Here is a 20,645-nt window from a genome sequence, read left to right as displayed (position 1 = left end):
CTAAAGTTTGCTTCCTCTGCAATGAGTCCTCCACGGCCTAGGGGAGAAGGTGGTGTGTGAGCTGGCGTGAAGGGTGGGGAGGGTGCCAGTCGCTGGGTATTTGATAGACATTCTTGGGTCTGAAGATGTTGTGAGTGAAGGAGTGGAAGCAGGAAGCCCGGTGGGGAGCCATCAGTCTGGCTAAAGGCGAACATTCTTGCAGGGAAGTGGGAGAAAATGAGCTTGGAAAGGGGCATCGTGGAACTCAGTCCAAGGCTCAAGGATTGAAAATTGCCCCCTGGAATCAGTGTGTGTGCACGTGCGTGATGGGGCAGCTGAAGCAAGGACTGGGGCTCAGAGCAGTTACATCACAGGCGCAGGAAGGCAGGGCTGGCAGTGCTGTGCAGGATGCCCTGGAGGAAGGAGCTCATGGGGCGAGAGAACCAGGGTTCATTCAGACGCAAGGAATGAACCGAGGGCCTGAGTTGGGGTGGCCATTGAGATGGAGAATGCCAATGAAGGGGAGAGGAGCTGTCAAATTAATGATAATTCTGAGTTATGAAAAGATAGCTTTAAAAAGTGGTTGTGCAACTTTCAACCAGATGCAGCAACTTGGATGTGCTACTAAGAAGAATGATCAGGTAGAAGTTGTCTATTTTTTCAATGTAGACGTTTAGCTCGGTTTTATAATAGGAGTCCAGTGTTTTCATGCATCCAGCGGCTGCTCTTCAGAGTCATGTGTTCTCTGAAGAGAAGTAATCATTGATCTGTTCATCCCCCAGGCTTGTTTCTAATATTAGTCTACTTAGTAAACGCTTGTTGTTGTTGTTGTTAATAGCCAGAAAAGCCGAAGTTCCGGTCCCCATTTGACTCCTCACAAATTTTACTGTAATATAGTAATCCTTCTCCTCTATTATACCTTGCAATTTTTTATTTTGGGGTGAACCCTCATTCCATTGGTCTCTAGGCATGTCCTTCTTGTTGCCCAGCTTTTTTGTATCAGCAGTGACTAGAGCATACACATAAAGACACATCAAAACATATGCACCCAGGAGAGGTGGAGATGGCATTTGTGGATGAGAGCATAAACCTTTAGGTGGGATTTGTCAAGCTTCTTTGAACTCTTACACTGTGAAATATGTTCTACTAAAAGCAGAAGTGAGCTGGCTACTTCACAGAAAGATTATACTCTGCCAGGGCTGGAGAATGTGGAGGACCAGAGAATTCCATCACAGGGCTAAAGGCTGGTTGGGGAGTTCCACTTCCACTGTTGTAAACCTCCCTGCAAGGGTCACGTGGAGAATGACCCTGCAGCTTGTTACTTCTGCTTCTAATCGTAATATTAACAATGGGGAACAGTGACTACACACGTATTTTGTCAGGGGCAGCATTAAGCACTTCATATTCATCAACTCATTTAATCCTGTCAGCAATCCTGGAAGTAGATACTATCGTATCCTCATTTTAGAGGAAGGCTCAAAGAAGTTGGTTAACTTGCCCAAGACTACACTGCTAGGCAGAGCCCAAATTCAAACCCAGACCATGTGGCTTCAGCGTCCATGTTATTAGCCATCCTGCTACACTGCCTTCCAAGGTAGTATGGGTGAAGTGCTCCTCGAAAGTTGGGAGAAATTCCTGGTCAAATAAAAACAGCCTAGCCATATCATGTGAAATATTTCAGTTATTCATTTAGATGCTGCATTTTCAGCTAACCTTGGGAGAGAGTGAAATGGTCTCCTTTGGTGGTATAATAGTCCAGCTGAATCAAGTGAGATCTGATTTTGCACTGGTTGAATTGAGTAAGAAATTAGACATACACTTCAGATTCATTATTGGGGATTTTTTTTTTTTCAAAAAAAACTGTGGTTTAGTAACACAATTTGAGTTTAACTCATTCAGTTTTGAGTATTGCGGCATAAGAGATGGGCACTGGAATCCTCGTATTTGGGTTTGGATCCTGTGACTGAGAGCAAATTGTCCGACCTTGTAAGTCTTGCTGGAGTGAGTATAATAACAATGGTTGATTTGAGGGTTTAAAAAGGTAATGAATAGAAGTCTGCTTGACACCTGGTAAGTGCTTGGCACGTGTTCAGCGATCCTCTTGCCCCTGTGCCCACTGCCACTGTCGTCAGCCATCTTCCTTCTCCACTGGGATGGCCATATGAGGGTGTCCCTGGCTTTCTACCACTTACCTATGGGAGTGGGGACAGAGAGGCTACCTACCAATTAGGAAACGAGAAGTAAAGCCCTTGGTGGTAGCAACTCATAATAGCTGATTTTAGCGTGATTACAATACAGAATAACTTACAGGACATACCTTTGAAGCTTGAATTTAATGGACCCATTTAAAAATTTAGGTAGTTCCAACCTCTATTGGATTTAGTGGCCAGTAACATCTCCTCTTGGCCTCAGTTGTGAAAATTTGGTTGAGTCTCGAATCTATCCCATTGGCAAAATGAAGAGTTAAAAATCACATTGTCATGGTGTCTTAGTCAGCCTGGGCTGCCATAACAAGATAACACATTCTGGGTAGCTTAAACAACAAATTTATCTTTTCATGCTTCGGGGGGCTGGACGTCTTAAGGTCTAGGTGCCAGCTGGGGTGGTTTCTGGTGAGAGCTCTCTTTGGTTTGCAGACGACTGTCCTCTCTCTGGGTCCTCGTGTGTCCTTTTCTCTGTGCACGTGTGTGGAGAGAGGCAGATCTATGGTCTTTTCCTCTTCTAAGGACATCAGTCTGTTGGATTAATAGACCTCACTGAACCTTAGTTACCTCCTTCCAAGCCCCATTTCCAAATATAGTCACATTGGGGGAGGGCTTCAACATAAGAATTTGGGGGGGCACAATTCAGTTTATAACACACAATAAAGTAAAATAATTCCTTCAGGATTGTTACATGTAAATTTTTATTAAGGGATTTTTGGAAATCTTCTCAATGTGACTTAAGGACTTGCTTACATAGAAACTAAGGGTAGTAATTGTACTGTGTGAAAAGCTGGAAATTGGGTCTGACAGCTCCATTTTTCCATTCTGCATTTATCTTGATACTTACCAATTCCCTCATCTGTTGGGGAAAAAATAATAAGAAAAAATAAAATTACTGCAGTATTCTGCAAAACGTGAAGTATAACATAAATATATTTTTCAAAGTACAATAATGTTCAAGATCCACCTGCTTTGAAAACTGTAAGCAGTTATTATTAACTGAGACACCATTACAGTAGTTCTTAACTTGCTGCTGGCTCCATCAGCATGTCCTCTCCCCTCAGGAGTAAAGATGAACTCCTGATTTTAAAAGTATTTTCAGCTGTATTCATTTGCTTTGCTCTCACTTTCCCCAGCTCCCAGTACGTTTTCAATTTATTTAAACTAAAAAAAATTGTACCCATTTCTTTCATCGCCCACCCCCAACCTCTGGCAATCATCAGTCTGTTCTCTGTATCTATGAACCTGGTTTGTGTTTGTTTGTTTTAGATTCCAAATGTAAGAGAGATCATATGGTATTTGTGTGACTTATTTCACTTAGCATAATGCCTCAAAGTCCATCCATGGTGTTGCAGATGGCAGGATTTTCTTTTTCATAGCAGAATAATATGCCATTGTATATTTTTACCACTTCTTTATCCATTCAGCCATCATTGGACACTTAGATTGCTTCCATATCATGGCTGTTGTAAATAATACTGTAGTGTACATGGGGGTACAGATATCTTTTCAAGATAGTGTTTTCATTTTATTCAGTTAAATACCCAGAAGTGGAATTGCTGGCTGATATGGTAGTTCTATTTTTAATTTTTTGAGGAGTCTCCATACTGCTTTCATAGTGGCTGCACCGGTTCACATTCCCACCAACAGTGCACAAGGGTTCCCTTTTCTCCATATCCTCATCAACACTTGTTATTTCTTGTTTTTTGATAATAGTCATTCTAACGTGTGAGGTGATATGTAATTGTGGTTTTGAGTTGCATTTCCTTGATGATTAGTGAAGTTGAGCATGTTTTCATGTACTTTTTGGCCATCTCTGTCTTCTTTGGAAAAATGTCTATTCAGATTTTTCTGCCCATTTTTTAATCAGATAATTTTTTGCTCTTGAGTTGTATGAGTTCTTTATATATTTTGGATATTGGCCCCTTATCAGATATATCATTTGCAAATCTCTCCTGCCATTCAGTAGGTTGCCTTTTTGTTGATGGTTTCCTTTTCTGTGCAGAAGCTTTTTAGTTTGATCTGGTCTCACTTGTTTATTTTTGCTCTTGTTGCTTTTGCTTCTGGTATCAGATTCAAAAATCATTGCCAAGGACTTATGTCAAGGAGTTTACCACCTATGTTTTCTTCTAGGAGTTTTATGATTTTGTAAAGCATTCAAGTCTTTAATTCATTTTGAGTTAATTTTTGTATATGGTGTTAGATGGTGATCTAGTTTCATTCTTTTGCATGTGGCTGTCTAGTTTTCCCAGCACCATTTATTGAAGAGACTGTTTTTTTTCTACTGTATATTCTTGGCTCCTTTATTGTAAATTAATTGACCATATGTGTGGGTTTATTTCTGTGGTCTCTATTCTGTTCCATTGATCTATGTGTCTGTTTTTATGCCAATACCATACTGTTTTAATTACTGTAGCTTTGTAATAGATTTCAAAATAAAAGCGCATGATGCCTCCAGCTTTGCTCTTCTTTCTCACGATTGCTTTGGTTATTTGGGCCTTTTGCATTTCCATACAAATTTTAAGATTGTTTTGTTTCTGTGAAAAATTTCATTGGAATTTTAATAGGGATTACATTGAATCTGTAGATTGCTTTGAGTAGTATGGACATTTTAACAATATTAATTCTTCTAATCCATGAGCACAGAATCTCTTTCCATTTATTTGTGTCTTCTTCAGTTTTTTTCATTAATGTCTTGTAGTTTTTAATATGTAGTCTTTCACTTCCTTGGTTATATTTATTCGTAGGTATTTCTTATGCAGTTATGAATGGGATTGTTAATTTCCCTTTCTGATATTTCATTATTCATGTATAGAAACTCAACATTTTTGCATATTGATTTTGTTTTCTGTAACTTTATTGAATTGGTTTATTAGTTCTAACAGCTTTTTGATTGAGTCTTTAAGGGTTTTCTATATATAATACATATCATATGCAAATAGTGACAGTTTTACTTGTTCCTTTCCAGTGTGGATGGCTTTTATTCCTTTTTCTTGCCTAATTGCACTGGCTAAGACTTCCAATACTATATTGAATAAAAATGGCAAGAGTGGGAGTCCTTGTCTTGTTCCTGATCTTAGAGGAAAGGCTTTCATTTTCACCGTTGAGTATGATATTAGCTATGGGCTTGCCCTATATGGCTTTCATTATGTCGAGGTGTGTTCTCTCTATACCTGCTTTATTGATACTTTTATTTTAAATGGATGTTGAATTTTGTCACGTATTTTTTCTACATCTATTGAGATGATCATATGATATTTATCCTTCATTTTCTTAATGTGGTGTATCACATTTACAGATTTGCAGATATTGAACCATCCTTGTACCCCTGGAATAAATTCCACTTGATTGTGGTATATGATCCTTTTAATATATTGTCAGAAATTCCCTGGCGGTCCAGTGGTTAGGACTTGGTGCTTTCACTGCCATGGCCTGGGTTTAAGCCCTAGTCAGGGAACTAAGATTCCACAAGCCGTGTGGCACAGCCAAAAAAAATATATATATTGTTGAATTCAGTTTGCTAATATTTTTTAGGAGTTTTGCATCTATGTTGATCAAGAATATTGGCCTGTAATTTTCTTTTCTTGTGGCATCTTTGTCTGGTTTTAGCATCAGGGTAATACTGGCCTCATAAAATGAGTTTGGAAGAGTTACCTCCTTTTCTGTTTTTTTGGAAAAGTTTGAGAAGGATTGGTATGTATGCTTCTTTGAATGTTTGGTAGAATTCACTAGTGAAGCCTTCTGGTCCTGGACTTTTGTTTATTGAGAAGTTTTTGATTACTGATTCTACCTCATTACTAGTAACTGATCTGTTCAGATTTTTTTGAATTTATCCACTTCTTGTTGGTTGTCCAGTTTGTTGGCATATAGTTGTTTATGGTAGTCTTATGATCCTTTATATTTCTGTGGTATCAGTGGTAACGTCTCCTCTCCAATATTTTTTAAGAGGTACAGATGGATAACTGTGACAGGAAAAGGAAGAAATGAACCAAAACCTTGGATTACAGATTTACCTTAAATACTTAACTTACTTCCTATTACTGGAAAGTAATAGGAAGGTATAGAAAAGTTCATCATTATGTCAGATCCTTAAACACTGACACATACTCCTTCCTTTGGCAATAACAGCTGTCTCTCAAAAACTTTTCATTTCCTAATATTATACCACTGTCAATAATAATGTGAAACACAGCATTTTTTTCTTCAGCTTCCCTGGCTCAGAAGCTGCTTTGAGAAGACACAAAATAATATTCAGAATTTTAAGGTTAAAGACCACCCTGTTTCCTGTTGCTAAACAAACAAAATGACAGACTATTTTAAAAAAAAAGAGACAGCTGTCTGAGCCATTTCAAACGTAGCATTGCCTTATAGCGAGCAGCAATTAATTTTTGCAGGTTTCTTGTACATTTTTTTTTTTTTAATTTTTTTTCCTGTATATTTGTTCTGGCTACTTTTGCATGATTTCAGTTTTTTTTTTTTTTTCAGTTAATCAGTCTGCCAAGCTGGTTGCTTTTCCCTTTTTGGCTTCCTTTCTCTTGCTTTTTCTTTTCTTTTTTTTTTTTTAATTAATTAATTATTTTTGGCTGTGTTGGGTCTCCGTTTCCGTGCGAGGGCCTTCCCCAGTTGCGGCAAGCGGGGGCCACTCCTCATCGCGGTGCGCGGGCCTCTCACCATCGCGGCCCCTCCTGCCGCAGAGCACAGGCTCCAGACACGCACGCTCAGTAGTTGTGGCCCGCGGGCCCAGCCGCTCCGCGGCATGCGGGATCCTCCCAGACCAGGGCTCGAACCCGCGTCCCCCGCACTGGCAGGCAGACTCTCAACCACTGCGCCACCAGGGAAGCCCTCTTGTACATTTTTTGTTATGCAAGTTTAAATAATTGCTGGTGGGAATGTAAAATGGTGTAGCCACTTTGGAAAACAGTTCACAGTTCCTCACAATGTTACCATTGTGTACCAGTGTACTCACAACATAGTTAGCATATGACCCAAAAACTCCACACTCAAGAGAGGTGAAGACATATGCCAACACAAAATCCTGTACACAGATGTTCATGGCAGCAGTGTTCTTAACAGCTGAAAAGTGGAAACAACTCAGATGTCCATCATCTGAGAAATGGATAAACAAAATATGATATATCCATGCAGTAGAATATTATTCAGCCATTAAAGAGAATGGAATACTTACACCTGATACAACATGGAGACACCGTGAAAATGTTATGCCAAGTGAAAGAAGCCACAAAAAAATATTAGAAAACAAACTAATGGTTATCAGTGGGGAGAGGGGAGGGGGAGGGGCAGTATGCATTACTGTGCCAATTAAATGTGGACTGTGGAATGGAAAATACATCAATGTTAAACTTCCTGATTTTGGTCATTGAACTCTGCTCGTGAAAGAGAATGTCCCTGTGCTTAGGAGGTACACACTGGAGTGTTCAGGGGGAGGGGGCAGGGTGTCTCCAAGTTAGCCTCAGATGGTTCAGGAGAAAATGGTGTGTATGTATATACACATACACATATGCATGTGTGTAGGGGGGGAGAGAATGATAAATCAGGCAAACCATAAACAATTTATTTATTGGTTTATTATAGACACTAACATGTGATATTCTCATTAATTAGTGTATTACTAGAGCTTGTTGAGGACCAGAGTTCCGTATTCTAAAAAGTCTGGCAAAATTGGCATTTAACTATTTCCCGTCACAGAGAGCTGTAGCTTCTGTTTTCAGGAAGTACTCTTTGTTAACAGTGCCATCTTGAAGTGGTCACTGTTTTCGCTTTCTGCAGTTCTGTAAGCATTTAAATCGCGGGTACATGCTATTTTTGTTGATTGTGCAGGTTACCATTGAGATTTTGTTGTTTCTCTCCAGTTCTTGGCTCTGGGAATGGGCCTGGAGTCTTTTGCTTCTCTTAGTGGGTCATAGGAGTTAGAGAGGAACTGATTGAAGGGAATAACTCAGGGGCACTTCCTTTGTCCTTCCCCAGGGGGCTTTCTCATTTCTAAGACCTGCCTACCCTTTGACTTCATATCTTGGCCTTAAGCAGACCAACGAAGAGACAGGTACTTAGGGTTGCGGTGTACTCCCTGTTCTGAGTTAGTTCATTAATACTCCCTAAGTCGGTCTTGCAAGTGAAAAATCAAAGGCCTTAAACTCATAAGTCTGATCACTGATTGGCCTCAAGTCTTCACTAAATGACCACTATTGTGTATATACTCGAGTCCCCTTCAGCATACGGCCAGCTGAAGCTCTCCACAGTAACCCATCACTTGGAGCCATCTATTTAAATAACTTTTTGTTTGAGTACAGGAAAAATGAAAGTAGTTGTTAGATTAGGGTAGCGGTAATTGGTGATTTTTGCCTGTTTTAATACTTCTTTGTTACTGATAATAGGTCACATATTATGTCACAAATACTGTTTATACTGATGAATCAGAATGTTGATTAATATAATTTTGACGTTTAAACCATGTGGTATAATGAAAAATTCTTAATAATGACATAATGGCCTCTTTGGACAGTAGTATCCTATAAGGCAGTCTTGACAGAGCAACTTCTGTTCTAGGAGGCTGTCCTGCTCACATGTGTGCAGAGAGTCATACACTCAGGGATAATTACTGCACATGGTTTGGAAGGGTAGGTGGTGGGAAGCAAACCAAGGTCCATGAAAACAAGACTGGTTAAATAATTTATGGAACATCTGTAGGAGAGGTTAATACGCAGCTCTTAAAATTACAGTGTAGTCAGTTTCCAGTCCAATGGGTAAGAAACTTGAAAGTCACCACTCCACCCTAACAAGTAAAAAGCTGAACAAACCGAAAGTCAACAACTCTTCTTAGATCTGACAGAGAAGTGAGGTCCCAGGGCAATATGCTGTCTCTCTCTGGAGAGACCAAGAGATGACTAGAGAGAGCGACAGCTTCCCAGAGCAGAGCTGATGCCTCTGCAGGACGCAGTGCCGGACGGAGAAACCGGAACTGTGACTGACAAGGCTCAGTGTGGGCAGATCCACGAGAGAAACTCCGGGGGACCCAGCCACAGGGGTCCCCCACGCTTTTGTGAGTTTTACCCCTAGTTCTACCAGGTCCTCACAGTGACTGTCAGGGAGGGGAAGGGGGAGAGGAGCCAGAACTCTCTGTTATTAACAAGGTCTGCCCTTAGGAGAAGCTGTTTAGCCAGAGCCTCACTGACCTGAGGGAAGGAAAAACCCAGCTCCAGAAGGTGCTAGCCTCCTGCATGGAGGAACAGAAATAACAATTCCAGCCCCTTCTAGCCTTGAACCTAAAACTGCTCTAACAATAATGTCTTTTTAAAAGTCCATTGAGTGTAGATATATGGATTTATTTCTGGACCCTCAGTTCTATTCCATTGATCTGTATGCCTATCTTTATGCCAGTGCAGTCTAAATTACCCCTGTTTTTGTAGTAAGTTTTGAAATTGGGAAGTGTGCGTCTTCCAGCTTTTCTCTTCTTTAGAAAATTGTTTTGGCTATTCTGGGTTCCTTTATTTCCATATAAATTTTAGTATTAGCTTGCCAATTTCTGCAAAAAAGCCCGCTGGGATTTTGCTAGAGTTTGTATTAACTGTGTAAATCAATTTGGGAGTATTGCCATCTCAACAATTTTAAGTCTCATGTTGCTTGAACACAGAATGCTGATCTTGTTTGCCTTTCATTTCTTTTTCTTGCCTTACTGCCCTGGCTAGAATCTGTAGTATGGTGTTAAATAGAAGTGTTAAGAGCAGACATTCTTACGTTAACTCTGATCTGAGGGAGAGAAAGCTTTCAGTCTTTTACCATTGACTATGAAGTTAGCTGTGGGTTTTTCATAGATGCACTTTATCAGGTTAGGGAGTTCCCTTCTAGTCCTAGTTTGCGGAGTTTTTTAAAATCATAAACACATGTTGTATTTTGTCTAATGCTTGTTCTGTGTTTATGGAGATAATAATTTGGGTTTTTTATTTGTTCTTTATTCTATCAACATGATGTATTATATCACTTAACTTTCATATGTTAAACTAACTTTGCGTTCCTGGGAAAAGTCCTACTTGGTCATGGGATATAATCCCTTGTATATTATGCTGAATTTGGTTTGCTAACATTTTGTTGAGAATTTTTACAACTATATTCATAAGAAGTGTTGGTCTATAGTTTTCTTTCTTGTGATGTCTTTGTCTGGTTTTGGTATTATGGCTGGCCTCATAGAATGAGTTGTGAAATATTTTTTCCTCACCTGTTTTTGGAAGAGCTTATAAAGGATTGGTATTAATTCTGAAGGATTGGTGTTAATTCTTCTTTAAATGTCTGGTAGAGTTCACCAGTGAAGCCTTCTAGTCCTGGGCTTTTCTTTGTGGGAAGTTTTTTGATTACTAATTCAATTGCTTAACTTGTTTTAGGCCTATTCAGATTTTCTGTTTCTTCTTGGGTGAGTTTTGGTAGCTGTGTCTTTCTAAGAATTTGTCCAGTTTGTCTAGGTTGTCTAATTTGTTGGCAAACAATTATTCATAGTATTCCCTTACATTTTTTATATCTGTAAGGTTGGTAACAAAGTACCAATTTCATTTCTGATTTTAGTAATTTGTCTTCTTTCCTTGGTCAGTCTAGCTAAAGGTATGTCAATCTGTGAATCTTTTCAATGAATCAACATTTGGTTTTGTCAGTTGTCTCCAGCTTTTCTATGCTCTAATTCATTTATTTCTGCTCTAATCTTATTATTACCTTCCTTTTGCTTGCTTTGGATTTAATTTGCTCTTCTTTTTCTACTTTCTTAGCATGGAAGGTTAGGTTATTGATTTGAGTTCTTTCTTCTTTCTAATAAGCTTTTCCAGCTCTGCATTTCCTTCTAGATATTTCTTCCCATAGGCTTTAGGATCTTGTGTTTTCCTTTTCATTTATCTCAAACTGTTTTCTAATTTCCCTGGTCATTTCTTCTTTGACCCATTAATTATTTAGGAGTTTCTTATTTAATTTCTACATATTTGTGAATTTGCCAGATTTCCTTCTTTTATTGATTTCTAATTTCATTCTGTTGTCATCAGAGAACTTTCTTTTAATCCATTTAAATTTATTGAGACTTGATTTATGGCCTAACATATGGGTCTATCTTGCAGAATGTTCCATGTACATTTAAGAAGAATATATATTCTGTGTATTCTACTGTTGGTAGGTGGAGTCTTCTTTATATGTCTGTTAGGTCTAGTTGGTTTATAGTTGGTTCAAGTCCTCTGTTTCCTTATTGATCTTCTATTTAGTTATTTTATCCATTATTGAATGTAGAGTATTTAAGTCTCCAACTATTATTGTTGGGTTTTGCTTCAGATAGGACTTTGTTGTTAGATATACTTACATGTTTCTAATTGTTATATCTTTTTCACAGATTGACCCTTTTATCATTGTAAAATGTCCTGTGTCTAGTAACAGTTTTGAGTCTTAAAATCTATTGTGTCTGATTTTAGCATAGCCACTTCTGCTTTCTTTTGGTACTGTTTGCATAGTATATTTTTTTTCCATGGGGCTCTCTTGATATATCTTTTCCCTTCCCTATGCCCCTATGCTTTCAACCTGTTTGTGTCTTTGAATCTAAAATGAGTCTCATTAGACAGCGTATAGTTGGATCATTTTTTTAAATCCGTTCTGTCAGTCTCTGGCTTTAATTATAGTATTTAATCCATTTAAAATTAATGTAATTACTAAAAAGGTAGGATTTGCAGCTGCCATTTTGCTCTTTGTTTTCTATATACTGTACGTTCCCTACATACGAACCTTCAAGTTTTGAACTTTCAAAGATGCAAACGTGTGTTCCATCAGCGTCAGGCATGAGTGAAGTTGCAGCTTGCCCTCCGTCTCCTATTGCTGACGATCCTTCAGCTCTACCATCTCCCACCTCCTCTCCCTCTTCCAGTCAGTAACTCTTCTTGCCTTTTCACTCGATGCCAGCCCCTGGATGCCAGCTGTTGTACTGTACTACTGTACTTTTCAAGGTACTGCACTGTAAGATTAAAAATGTTTTCTTGTTTTCTCCTGTATGATTTAAAAGACAAGACTAGAGTTACATGAAAAACGTATTTATGCTTTTATATGTACCAACATAGTTAAATACGTATTTACCAGTGTAGTTACCCTAACTAGTGCTATTTATTTCTTAATGCAGACTTGAGTTACTGTGTAGTGTCCTTTCATTTCAGCCTGAAGGACTCCTTGTAGTATTCCATATAGGGAAGGTATGGTTTTGACAAATTCCATTTCAGTTTAGTGAGGAGCGCCTTAATTTCACCTTTTTTTTGGCAGTGCTGCACGGCATGTGGGATCTTAGTTCCCCGACCAGTGCCCCCTGCAGTGGAAGTGCAGAGTCTTAACCACTGGACCACCAGGGGAGTTCCTCTCGTTCATTTTTTTTTTTTTAACTTTTTTTTGGGTTTTTTTTTCAATTTTTACTTATTTATTTATTTATTTTTATGGCTGTGTTGGGTCTTCGTTTCTGTGCGAGGGCTTTCTCTAGTTGCGGCAAGTGGGGGCCACTCTTCATCGCGGTGCGCGGGCCTCTCATTATCGCGGCCTCTCTTGTTGCGGAGCACAGGCTCCAGACACGCAGGCTCAGTAATTACGGCTCACGGGCCCAGTTGCTCCGCGGCATGTGGGATCTTCCCAGACCAGGGCTCGAACCCGTGTCCCCTGCATTGGCAGGCAGATTCTCAACCACTGCCCCACCAGGGAAGCCCCCTTTCGTTCATTTTTGAAGGAACATTTTGGTGGCTATAGAATTCTTGACTGGGGCTTCCCTGGTGGCGCAGTGGTTGAGAATCTGCCTGCCAATGCAGGGGACACGGGTTCGAGCCCTGGTCTGGGAAGATCCCACATGCCACGGAGCAACTGGGCCCGTGAGCCACAATTACTGAGCCTGCGCGTCTGGAGCCTGTGCTCGCCAACAAGAGAGGCCGCGATAGTGAGAGGCCCGCGCACCGCGATGAAGAGTGGCCCCCGCTTGCCGCAACTGGAGAAAGCCCTCGCACAGAAACGAAGACCCAACACAGCCATAAATAAATAAATAAGTAAATAAAAATTAAAGAAAAAAAAAAGAATTCTTGACTGATAGTCTTTTTCTTTCAGTGCTTTGATTGTGTTATCTTACTGCCTACTGGCCTCCACAGTTTCTGATGATAAGTCATCTGTTACTCTTATTGAGGATCCCTTTTATGTGAGGAGTCACTTCTCTGTTTTTGCTTTCAAGATTCTCTTTTTTTGGCTTTCAGTAGTTGGATTATGATATGTCTAGGTGAGGATCTCTTTGAATTTATTACACTTGGACTTTGTTGAGCTTCTTGGATGTGTAAATTAATGTTTTTCATTACATTTGGGGAGATTTCACTATTATTTCTTCAAAATTATAGTGTCTTTCTTTTTCTTCTTCTGAGACTTTCATTATGCATATGTTGGTATGCTTAGTGGTCTCTGAGGTTCTGTTCATTGCTCTTCATTATTTTTTCTTTCCTTTCCTCAGTCTAGATAATCATAATTGACCTGTATTTAAGTATGTTGATTCTTTCTTCTGCCTGTTCATATCTGCTGCTGAGCCCCTCTAGTGAATTTTTCATTCTGGTGACTATACTTTTCAACTGCAGAATTTCTGTTTGGTTCTGTCTTTTAAATAATTTCTATCTCTTTATTAATCATCTCTATTTGGACATTTTTCTCATACTTTCCCTTAGTTCTTTTAGACATGATTTCCTTTAGTTCTTTGAGCATGTTTAAAATAGCTAATTTAAAGCCTTTGTCTAGTAAGTCCAACATTTGGGCTTCCTCAGGGATAATTTCTTTAATTTTTATTTAAAAGAATTTTTTTAGAATTGAAGTATAGTTGATTTACAGTATTGTGTTAATTTCTACTGTACAGCAAAGTGATTCAGTTCTACATATATACATTCTTTTTTATATTCTTTTCCATTATGGTTTATCACAGGATATTGAATATAGTTCCCTGTGCTGCTATAAGTAGGTCCTTGTTGTTTATCCATTCTATATATACTAGTTTGCATCTGCTAATCCCAAACTCCCACTCCATCCCAAACCCACCTTCCCTCCGCCTTTGCAACCACAAGTCTATTCTCTATATCTGTGAGTCTGTTCCTGTTTCATAGGTAGTTTCATTTGTGTCATATTTTAGATTTCACATATAAGTGAGACTGTGGTATTTGTCTTTGTCTGATTTACTTCACTTAGTATGATAATTTCTAGGTTCATCCATGTTGCTACAAATGGCATTATTTTGTTGTTTTTTACGGCTGAGTAGTATTCCATTGTATATATGTACCACATATTCTTTACCCATTCATCTGTCAGTGGACATTTAGATGGTTTGGCTATTGTGAACAGTGCTGCTGTGAACACAGGGGTGCATGTGTCGTTTTGAATTATAGTTTTATCTAGATATATGCCCAGGAGTGGGATTGCTGGATCATACGGTAATTCTATTTTTAATTTTCTGAGGAACCTCCATACTGTTTTCCATAGTGGCTACACCAACTTACCTTCCCACCAACAGTGTAGGAGGGTTCCCTTTTCTCCACACCCTCTCCAGCATTTGTTATTTGTAGACTTTTTAATGATGGCCATTCTGACTGGTGTGAGGTGGTACCTCACTGTAGTTTTGATTTGCATTTCTCTAATAATTAGCGATATTGAGCATCTTTTCATATGCCTATTGGCCATTGGTATTTCTTCTTTAGAAAAAAGTCTATTTAGGTCTTCTGCCCATTTTTCAATAGGGTTGTTTGGTTTTTTGTTGTTAAGTTGTATGAGCTGTTTATATATTTTGGAAATTAAGTCCTTGTCAGTCGCATCATTTGCAAATATTTTCTCCCATTCCATAGGTTGTCTTTTCATTTTGTTTATGGTTTCCTTTGCTGTGCAAAAGCTTGTTAGTTTGATTAGGTCCCATTTGTTTATTTTTGTTTTTATTTCTATTGCCTGAGGAGAGTGACCTAAGAAGACATTTGTAGGATTTATGTCAGAGAATGTTTTGCCTGTGTTCTCTTCTAGGAGTTTTATGGTGTCATGTCTTATGTTTAAGTCTTTAAGCCATGTTGAGTTTATTTTTCTGTATGGTGTGAGAGTGTGTTCTAACTTCATTGATTTACATGTGGCTGTCCAACTTTTCCAACACCACTTGCTTTTTCCCATTGTGTATTCTTGCCTCCTGTGTTGAAGATTAATTGACTGTAGGTGTGTGGGTTTATTTCTAGGCTCTCTATTCTGTTAGATTGATCCATGTGTCTGTTTTTGTGCCAATACCAGGCCATTTTGATTACCGTAGCTTTGTAGCATTGTCTGAAGTCTGGGAGGGTTATGTCTCCTGCTTTGTTCTTTTTCCTCAGGATTTCAGGGATAGTTTCTATTGACTGCTTTTTTTCCTCCTGTGTATGGATCATACCTTCTTGTTTCTCTTAACATCTCATAATTTTTTGTTAACTTTTGGACATTTTAAATAATAAAATGAACGTCAGATTTACCCCTTCCTAGAGTTTATTGTTTTTGTTTGCTTGCTTAGTGATTTTCTGAATTGTGTAAAGTCTGTATTTTGCGTCATGCGTGGTCACTGAAGTTTCTGTTCAGTTAGCTTAGTAACCAGCTAATGATTAGACAGAGCTTTCTTCAAATGCCTGAAACCTGTAATTCTCACAGTCTTTGCCAAGGGGCTTTGGCAGTCATCCAGGCAGTTTACAGCTCCACCTTAGCCTTCATGTCAGTGCTCGCCCAGAGCTTACCTTGCAAGGTAAGCCTGAGGTGACAGCTTAGGCCCTTCTCAGGACTTTTCTTTTTTTTTTTTTTTTTAACATCTTTATTGGAGTATAATTGCTTTACCATGTTGTGTTAGTTTCTGCTGTATAACAAAGTGAATCAGCTATATGTACACATATATCCCCATATCTCCTCCCTCTTGTGTCTCCCTCCCAACCTCCCTATCCCACCCCTCTGGGTGGTCACAAAGCACCGAGCTGATCTCCCTGTGCTATGCAGCTGCTTCCCACTAGCTATCTATTTTACATTTGGTAGTGTATATATGTCCATGCCACTCTCTCACTTCGTCCCAGCTTACCCTTCCCCCTCCCCGTGTCCTCAAGTCCATTCTCTACATCTGCATCTTTATTCCTCTCCTGCCCCTAGGTTCATCAGAACCATTTTTTTTTTTTTTAGATTCCATATATATGTGTTAGCATACGGTATTTGTTTTTCTCTTTCTGACTTACTTCACTCTGTATGACAGACTCTAGGTCCATCCACCTCACTACAAATAACTCAATTTTGTTTCTTTTTATGGCTGAGTAATATTCCATTGTGTATATGTGCCACATCTTCTTTATCCATTCATCTGTCAATGGACATTTAGGTTGCTTCCATGTCCTGGCTATTGTATATAGTACTGCAGTGAACATTGTGGTACATGACTCTTTTTGAATTATGGTTTTCTCAGGGTATATGCCCAGTAGTGGGATTGCTGGGTCATATGGTAGTTCTATTTTTAGTTTTTTAAGGAACCTCCATACTGTTCTCCATAGTGGCTGTATCAATTTACATTCCCACCAACAGTGCAAGAGGGTTCCCTTTTCTCCACACCCTCTGCAGCATTTATTGTTTCTAGATGTTTTGATGATGGCCATTCTGACCGGTGTGAGATGATATCTCATTGTAGTTTTGATTTGCATTTCTCTAATGATTAATGATGTTGAGCATTCTTTCATGTGTTTGTTGGCAATCTGTATATCTTCTTTGGAGAAATGTCTATTTAGGTCTTCTGCCCATTTTTGGATTGCGTTGTTTGTTTTTTTGATATTGAGCTGCATGAGCTGCTTGTAAATTTTGGAGATTAATCCTTTGTCAGTTGCTTCATTTGCAAATATTTTCTCCCATTCTGAGGGTTGTCTTTTTGTCTTGTTTATGGTTTCCTTTGCTGTGCAAAAGCTTTTAAGTTTCATTAGGTCCCATTTGTTTATTTTTGTTTTTATTTCCATTTCTCTAAGAGGTGGCTCAGAAAGGATCTTGCTGTGATTTATGTCATAGAGTGTTCTGCCTATGTTTTCCTCTAAGAGTTTTATAATGTCTAGCCTTGCATTTAGGGCTTTAATCCATTTTGAGTTTATTTTTGTGTATGGTATTAGGGGGTGTTGTACCTTCATTCTTTTACATGTAGCTGCCCTGTTTTCCCAGCACCACTTATTGAAGAGGCTGTCTTTTCTCCATTGTATATTCTGGCCTCCTTTATCAAAGATAAGGTGACCATATGTGCATGGGTTTATCTCTGGGCTTTCTATCCTGTTCCGTTGATCTATATTTCTGTTTTTGTGCCAGTACCATACGGCCTTGATTACTGTAGCTTTGTAGTATAGTCTGAAGTCAGGGAACCTGAGTGCTCCTGCTCTGTTTTTCTTTCTCAGGATCGCTTTGGCTATTTGTGGTCTTTTGTGTTTCCATACAAATTGTGAAAGTTTTTGTTCTAGTTCTGTGAAAAATGGTAGTTTGATAGGGATTGCCTTGAATCTGTAGATTGCTTTGTGTAGTATAGTCATTTTCACAGTGTTGATTCTTCCAATCCATGAACATGGTATATCTGTCTATCTGTTTGTATCATCTTTAATTTCTTTCATCACTGTCTTATAGTTTTGTGTATACAGGTCTTTTGTCTCCTTAGGTAGGTTTATTCCTAGGTATTTTATTCTTTTTGTTGCAGTGGTAAATGAGAGTGTTTCCTTAATTTCTCTTTCAGATATTTCAGATATCATTTCTGTCAGATATCATTAGTGTATAGGAATGCAAGAGATTTCTGTGCATTAATTTTGTATCCTGCTACTTTACCAAATTCATCGATTAGCTCTAGTAGTTTTCTGGTAGCATCTTAGCATCTTTAGGATTCTCTATGTATAGTATCATATCATCTGCAAACAGTGACAGTTTTACTTTTTCTTTTCCAATTTGGATTCCTTTTATTTCTTTTTCTTTGATTGCTGTGGCTAAAACTTCCAAAATTATGTTGAATAATAGTGGTGAATGTGGGCAACCTTGTCTTGTTTCTGATCTTAGTGAAAATGGTTTCAGTCTTTCACCATTGAGAACGATGTTGGCTGTGGGTTTGTCATATATGGCCTTTATTATGTTGAGGTATGTTCCCTCTATGCCTACTTTCTGAAGAGCTTTTATCATAAATGGGTGTTGAATTTTGTTGAAAGCTTTTTCTGCATCTATTGAGATTATCATATGGTTTTTATCCTTCAATTTGTTAATATGGTGTATATACATTGATTGATTTGCATATATTGAAGAATCCTTGCCGTTCCTGGGATAAACCCCACTTGATCATGGTGTATGATCTTTTTAATGTGCTGTTGGATTCTGTTTGCTAGTGTTTTGTTGAGGATTTTTGCGTCTGTGTTCATCAGTGATATTGGCCTGTAGTTTTCTTTTTTTGTGACATATTCGTTTGGTTTTGGTATCAGGGAGATGGTGGCCTCATAGAATGAGTTTGGGAGTGTTCCTCCCTCTTCTATATTTTGGAAGAGTTTGAGAAGGATAGGTGTTAACTCTTCTCTAACTGTTTGATAGAATTCGCCTGTGAAGCCATCTGGTCCTGGGCTTTTGTTTGTTGGAAGATTTTTAATCACAGTTTCAATTTCAGTGTTTGTGATTGGTCTGTTTATATTTTCTATTTCTTCCCGGTTCAGTCTCGGAAGGTTGTGCTTTTCTAAGAGTTTGTCCATTTCTTCCAGGTTGTCCATTTTTTTGGCGTATAGTTGCTTGTAGTAATCTCTAATGATCTTTTGTATTTCTTCAGTGTCAGTTGTCACGTCTCCTTTTTCATTTCTAACTGTTGATTTGAGTCTTCTCCCTTTTTTTCTTGATGAGTCTGGCCTATGGTTTATCAATTTTGTTCATCTTCTCAGAGAACCAGCTTTTAGTTTTGTTGATCTTTGCTCTTGTTTCCTTCATTTCCTTTTCATTTATTTCTGATCTGATCTTTATGATTTCTTTCCTTCTGCTAACTTCGGGGGGTTTTTTTGTTCTTCTCTCTCTAACTGCTTTAGGTGTAAGGTTAGGTTGTTTGTTTGAGATGTTTCTTGTTTCTTGAGGTAGGATTGTATTGCTATAAACTTCCCTCTTAGAACTGCTTTTGCTGCATCCCATAGGTTTTGGGTCGTCGTGTTTTCATTGTCATTTGTTTCTAGGTATTTTTTGATTTCCTCTTTGATTTCTTCAGTGAGCTCTTGGTTATTTAGTCGTGTATTGTTTAGCCTCCATGTGTTTGTGGGTTTTTTTACAGTTTTTTTCCTGTAATTGATATCTAGTCATAGCATTGTGGTCGGAAAAGATACTTGACACAATTTCAATATTCTTAAATTTACCAAGGCTTGATTTGTGACCCAAGATATGATCTATCCTGGAGAATGTTCCATGAGCATTTGAGAAGAAAGTGTATTCTGTTGTTTTGGGATGGAATGTCCTATAAACATCAATTAAGTCCATCTTGTTTAATGTATCGTTTAAAGCTTGTGTTTCCTTATTTATTTTCATTTTGGATGATCTGTCCATTGGTGAAAGTGGGGTGTTAAAGTCCCCTACTATTATTGTGTTACTGTCGATTTCCCCTTTTATGGCTGTTAACATTTACCTTATGTATTGAGGTGCTCCTATGTTGGGTGCATAAATATTTACAATTGTTATATCTTCTTCTTGGATTGATCCCTTGATCATTATGTAGTGTCTTTCTTTGTCTCTTGTAATAGTCTTTATTTAAAAGTCTGTTTTGTCTGATAAGAGAATTGCTACTGCAGCTTTCTTTTGATTTCCATTTGCATGAAATATCTTTCTCCATCCCCTCACTTTCAGTCTGTATGTGCCCTAGGTCTGAAGTGGGTCTCTTGCAGACAGCATATATATGGGTCTTGTTTCTGTATCCATTCAGCCAGTCTATGTCTTTTGGTTGAAGCATTTAATCCATTTACATTTAAGGTAATTATCGATATGTATGTTCCTATTACCATTTTCTTAATTGTTTGGGGTTTGTTATTGTAGGTCTTTTCCTTCTCTTGTGTTTCCTGCCTAGAGTAGTTCCTTTAGCATTTGTTGTAAAGCTGGTTTGGTGGTGCTGAATTCTCTTAACTATTGCTTGTCTGTAAAGCTTTTAATTTTTCCATCAAATCTGAATGAGATCCTTGCTGTGTAGAGTAATCTTGGTTGTAGGTTTTTCCCTTTCATCGCTTTATATATGTCCTGCCACTCCCTTCTGGCTTGCAAAGTTTCTGCTGAAAGATCAGCTGTTAACCTTATGGGGATTCCCTTGTGTGTTATTTGTTGCTTTTCCCTTGCTGCTTTTAATATTTTTTCTTTGTATTTAATTTTTGATAGTTTGATTAATATGTGTCTTGGTGTGTTTCTCCTTGGATTTATCCTGTATGGGACTCTCTGTGCTTCTTGTAATTG

At 38.4% G+C, this 20,645-nt stretch overlaps 1 protein-coding gene across 2 annotated transcripts in view; it reads left to right on the top strand.

Annotated features, from left to right (window-relative positions):
* Positions 1 to 20,645, top strand: part of KIZ (kizuna centrosomal protein) — a 113,963-nt gene that overhangs the window by 19,621 nt on the left and 73,697 nt on the right. The gene's annotated exons all lie outside the window — the stretch shown is intronic.

This window comes from Eschrichtius robustus, chromosome 16 (assembly GCF_028021215.1).
Source record: "Eschrichtius robustus isolate mEscRob2 chromosome 16, mEscRob2.pri, whole genome shotgun sequence".
NCBI lineage: Eukaryota > Metazoa > Chordata > Mammalia > Artiodactyla > Eschrichtiidae > Eschrichtius > Eschrichtius robustus.
Note: the sequence above shows the minus strand (reverse complement) of the source record. Positions and strands in the feature narration are given on the sequence as shown.